We start from the raw sequence: 6133 nt of genomic DNA, 5'->3' as shown, positions 1-6133 counted from the left end.
ATCCCTAGGCACCAGAGAAAAAATGAAAATGAACCTTATCTCCACTCATTTATTATTCCACCTCTGCCCATGCTAAACCCTCAAATATGTTTGTGCTTCTTTCTGGAATCTCTGTCCTGGCTCACTGCCCTGTAATTTAGGGCTTGCCAAACTGCCTGGACTACTGCATGGACCAGATTCCGCACACCACCCTGCGCTCTCTTCTCCAAGGACTTAGGCCACTCCTGAAGTGCCCCTCTACCTGCCCTTAGAATCAGCTTGTAGAGAACCACAACACATGAACCTTTTCATTTGGGATCCTATTAGAGGAATGATCTAGAGAGCCCAGGCAAGCAATGGCCTTGAGCTTTCCTAGCCAAGCATAAGGTATTCTCTGACAGCTCTGTATGCAGGGGCTTCCTAAATGACTCAGAAGTTTTCCTCTTTTGATTTTGCATATTTCTGTAAGTCTCCTTCCAGGCACTTTTTTGGGGGGTGGATTTAAAAATTTTAAAAGGTTCTCTTCCATTGTATCTCATACTCAATTATTGTTTGTGTATATGAAAGCTATAAATGCTAGTATTCTACTGTATCTCTCCTATAAGGGACAGTGTATTCACACACAGAGGTGACAGGCAGTTGGATTTAGCTCAGTGGCACTGTGCCTGCCTCACAAGCATTAAGGTCCTGAGTTCGATCCCCAGTATCAAAAAAAAAAAAAGAGAGAGAAAAGAAAGTGCTACACAATGACACACAAGTGGCAGAAAGGACCTGCAGTCATTTAAAGAAGGGGAAACAGTAGGTCAGAGAATTCAACACACACACTTCAGGGTTTGGTTTTCATCATGTAGTACTTGGGATGGAACCCATGGCCTCAAGTGCATGCAAGAAAAGAGTTCCACCACTGCGCCACACTGCTCAAACCCACAACAGATTTTTGTTTGTTTTTATGTAGTTCGGGCTGGCCTTGAACTCAGGATGACCTCAAACTCACGGCAATCCTCCTGGCTCAGCCTCCGAAGTGCTGAGGCTACAGGTGTGTGCCACCACACCCATTCAATACTTTCAAAAAATTTCTCCTCCTCTGTCTGGCCAGTGCTAGGGATGAAACCCAAGAACCTGCACACGTTAGATAAGCATTCTATCACAAAACTACATCCCCAGTTATATTTTCGTGGTAAAGTGATTCATTTTTATTCATATTTTAAAATTGTGGTTAAAAATTCATATAACAAAGCTGGATGTAGTGGCACAGCCTATAATCCCAGGACTTGGGAGGCTGAGGCAGAAGGATTACAGTGACTTCAAGGCCACCCTGGATTACTCAAAACCCTGTCTTTCAGGAATACTATCACTTCCTGTGCTGCCATCGCCACAACAGACTTCAGGGTTTGACATGGCAGGGGCAGGGGGCTTTGGCTGCTCACACAAGAGCCATATGCCTCCAGCTTGCCAGACCAGGTCTCACTCAAGGAGTGCAAATCTCCAAACAGGGACTGCAGGTGAGCAGGTGAACATCAGCAGGCTCCAATGGCACAGCTCCACACAGAGCTTCTGCAAGGAGAAAGGGAGCCTGGTAAACCTTCCCCCAGGGGAGAAACTGCCTCATTGAGTAAGCCTTTGGTAGGTTCTTGTGAACAATGGATCACGTTCAGTTCAGTTGTAACGGATTCCAGCCTTTAATTTTCCCATCTAGAAAGACTGAGCTTCCAGGCTCCTGGTTGTCTTAAAGGAGTCTGCTCAGCCGGCTATGGTTCAGGGCTCCAAAGGTTCCTGTATGAAAGTCCTAGTCCAGCCCATGGTGCTACTGGCAATTTCAGGTGAGGCCTAAGGGGAGGCTGTGAGGTCACTGGAGTGTACCCTTAAAGGGGACAGTGAGGCCCTGATCCCTTTGTTTTTCTCTCTTCCTGGCCATGAGGTGAGAGACTCTTAACCACATATTTCTTGTCAGAATGGGCTGCCTTGCCACAGGCCTAAAAGCACAGGCTGGCTGGTGTGCCCCTAAAACTGTGAGCCAAAATAAACTTTCTCTTTACAGGTTTATTTTCTCAGTACTTTGGTACAGTAGTGGAAAGCTACCACACAGACTCTGCAGAAGTTCCTCCCCAAACTGGTTGCAGCGGACCTGCACATTCAGTGTTCTGGGTACCTGGACCGCTCACTATGGAGAATCTCACAATTCACGGTGACCTAGAAGCTCTCTCATGCATTCAAACACTAAGAGCCAGCAGGGCTGAGGAGCTTGGCCCTGTGTGAAGCTGTCCTGAGTGTCCATAGCAGGCAGCCAAACACCCAGAGCTTCCCAGCCACACCCACTGTTTATGCCAGACTGAAGGTGCTCAGCTAAGGAGTGGGCCAATCCCAAGGAAAAGCTTTGGGGGGGTGGGGCTTGTGAACTCAGAAGCCCACCCCTTGAGCCCTACTGTGTGATCCTCATCACTGTCAGGACAGCAATGCCCCAGTTAAAGCAGTTGCTTCCTTCGACACTCTGTCAGCCCACAATGACAAATATGTAAGAGCCCAACCACAGCAGGAGGGGTGGCAGTCACAGCACAGGCTCTGGAGAAGACCCAGGTCTGCTACCCTGTGGCAAACTACATAACCACCCACGCTTTGGGTCTCTTCTCTGTGAAATGGGGTGATGCTGTGCAAGCATTAATTTTGCTCACACACATAAAGATTAAAAGAGAAGAGTACCAGGTACAAAGGACACACTGTTATTTTCCCTCATCCTCCCTGCACCTTCCGTTTTCCTTTTCATTTCTTTTTCTAGCCAGGATCTCGCCATGTAATGTAGGCTGGCCTTGAACACAGATCCTCCTGTCTCAGCTTCCTGAGTGCTGGGATTACAGGCATGTGCCACCACATCTGGTTTCTTCGTTTCTTTTATTATTCTGCCTTTTCTACTCTCCTTCCCTCTCATAAAGAGGGTATTTTTGGAAGACCTCAGGAAGTCTAGGAGTACAAAAGAGGCCTGTTAATCAAGAAAATTGCTACTGCTAAAAGTTCAGCAACACCCTTCTTACTCTTGAGAGACATCCCCATGGTTCCCATGGTTCCTGCACCAGGTCCCCAAGATGAGCAGAGGTCCCTCCTGTCCCCACAGGCACTGAAGCAGGTGTGCCTGTGTGAAACCGCTGTACCTGGGTGGCCTCTGTGTTAGTGAGACAGCACTAAGACCAGCCCTTGTAATCCCAGCTATGCCTGGAGGCAGCAGTAGACTAGAAATGCAGAGAAATGTCTTCCTTTTTAAAAATTCTAAAACTCCTTCCTAGCACTCTGGAGGCTGAGACAGGAGGATCACTTCAAATTTGACAGTACTCTGGGCTACATAGTGAGTTCAAAGCCTAAATTATATAGCAAGACCTCTCCTCAAAACAAACAAACAAACAAAAATCCCAAATGGGCCAGGGATTTAGCTCAATGGTGCCACCACCTGCCTTGCAAGAGCAAGGTCCTGAGTTTGATCGCTGGTCCAATTAAAAAAAAATAAATAAACAAACAAACGCATGAACTCCTGGCTGCAAAAGGCTTAGTAACTATCTTGCCTGCTTGGTCTTTATCTATTCATCTCTTCATAAGTGGTTCCTTCCAATCTACTCCTCTCCCCTCCTGCCCTACAGGAAGAACCAGTTCCTAAATTTTGTTTGTTTACGTAGTTCCTCAATCTTATACTTCATGACCTCGTAAAAATTTCCACAAAATGGGGGCCAACTCATGCTGCCCAGTTTTTGTTTCACTGAGGATCTAAAAAACACAACAAAAAGGCCCCGTCTCAAGATAAAGGGGTCCCTGCCAAAACTCTGGTATTAAGGGGTGAAGACTTGAAGAGGTCCTTAGCTATGAGGGGGTCCTCCTTCACAAATGGGATTAAGACTTTTTGTGTATGTACAGAACTGGAGACTGAGCCCAGCGATTCCACTGAGCTACACTGCCAGCTATTTTTATTTTTAACTTTGAGACAGGGTCTCACTATGTCACTGAGTTATCAGCCTGGGCTTGAATTTGCAATTCTCCTGCCTCAGCTTCCCAGAATGCTGAGATTACAGGTATGCATCACTGTGCCAGCTGGGTTAAAGCTCTTGTAAGACATTCACACAACACTCAGCCACTTTGCTGAGTCTGTTCCAGTCTCTCACCATGTGAGCACTGGTGTTCCACTCTCTGCAGGGTCCAGCATCAAGGTGCCATCTCAGAAGCAGGGAGCAGCCCCCACCAGACAGCTGAACCTGCCTGCACCTGGATCTGGAATTTCCTGCCTTCCAGATGGTAAGAAATGCACTTCTGTTCCTTATGTAGTACATAGTCTGGGTATTTCATTAGAGCAGCATAAAAGAGACTGAGACATCTTTGTGAAAGGTCACCTGATTCCAAGGAACTATGGGAGAGAACTGACGAAAACAAAACAAGTTAATATTTTTTGTGAGCACTGTCTCTATATGAACATTTTACACTGGTCACATTAGAACCCAGGAATCATAGCACGCACCACAGACTCAGCTACTTGGGAGGCTGAGGCTGGACAATTACTTGAGCCTAGGAATTTGAGGACAACCTGGGCAACACAGTAAGATCTTATTAAAAGGAAGAAAGAAAGGGAGGTAGGAAGGGAGGGAGAAGGAAAGGAGGGAGGAAAAGAGGGAAAAATGAGGAAGACAGAGAAAAAAGAAAAGAATCTAAAGAGTTTATGACAGAACAACTTTCTTCTGGTTAGAAAAAAAAAGGACAGCATACACAAAATGACCAGAGAAAGGCTAGGTTTCAATGTTCTAAAACATAAGAGTTAAACAAGCCAGGCGTGGTAGTGCATGCCTGTAATCCCAGCACTTGGGAGGCTGAGGCAGGAGGATTCCTGTGAGTTCAAGACCAGCCTGGGCTACACAGTGAGTTCCAGGTCAATCTCAATTACAAAGTGAGACCCTGTCTCAAAAAACAAAAACAGCAACAACAAAAAAATAGAGTTAAACATAAGAAAACAAAAAACAGTTTTCCATTTTATCAGCAGCACAAATACAGAAGGTAGTAATTTTTATTTTTCTAATCACTAGTAGATATGATGGTCTTGAATGGGTAAAATGTTACATATATTTCACTATTAAAAAGCAATTTTAAAAAAGCTGCCAGTTCAAGGCCAGCCTGGACTACATAACAAGATCCTGTTGCAAAAAAGTCCCAAAAATCTCAGTGGTGCCGCTGCTTGACTTGAAAGCACAAGGTCCTGAGTTCAATCACCAGTACAAACACACACATACACACACACACACTCACGCCCAAAAAGCAAGCAAGCTGCCTTATTTGGTGAATTATTATAGCGCCCTTTTAATTCAGTTGGTTCACTCAAGAAACACTGTCTAGCTTGGAAACTGTTTATGAGACTTCACGAGTGTTTAACTGACAAATTATCAGGCATGGTGGCACACACCTGTAATTACAGCATTGTAGGAGGATTAGGAGGATAGGATTTCAAGTTTGAGCTTAGCCTGAGCAATTTAGCAAGATCTTGCCTGAAAAAACAATAATAATGATTAAACACCCCTTACCAAGTAGGAGAAACTAACTGCTCTTTAGTACTAGTTTCATAACAAAGAAAAAAAAGTATCCCAGAAAGCTCTGAAACCTGTGGTAATACAAAGCAAAAATTCAAGGACTAAATGTATATTAGCAATATGTAATTTAGTATCTCAAAGCATAAAAACTGGGTAAAAAGGTGGCATCTATAAGTGGTATCTTATGTGAACTGCTTTTAAATTAACAAATGTAAGTGGAGTAGACAGATAGGGAAAATACTGTTAAATTTATGCTGTATATTGCTGATACAATCTCCCTGAAATCTTAGCAGGAAGGGGAAGCAGGCAGGCCAGATAAGGGCCCTATTTTATGGGAAGGAGAGCTGAGCTCAGAGCTATCCAGTGACCCCAGGCACAGCCTCACTGGGAAGTGAGCTCACCACACAGGCCTCCAGGTCCAGCCCACTCTTTCCCTCCCACTGAATACTCACTTGGAATGAAGAGATGGAACCTCCCTCTCTCTGTGATGTTTCAGATTACCTAAATAGCCAAACCCCAAAAGCGGAGAGATTAAAACCAAGAGTCCTATTTTGCAGTAGATCAAGGCAAGATACTGCAAGGATGAAGGCTGGGGTAAATTCATTCTG

This window comes from Fukomys damarensis, unplaced genomic scaffold, assembly GCF_012274545.1.
Source record: "Fukomys damarensis isolate Sample0158 unplaced genomic scaffold, DMR_v1.0_HiC HiC_scaffold_7, whole genome shotgun sequence".
Taxonomy (NCBI): domain Eukaryota; kingdom Metazoa; phylum Chordata; class Mammalia; order Rodentia; family Bathyergidae; genus Fukomys; species Fukomys damarensis.
Note: the sequence above shows the minus strand (reverse complement) of the source record.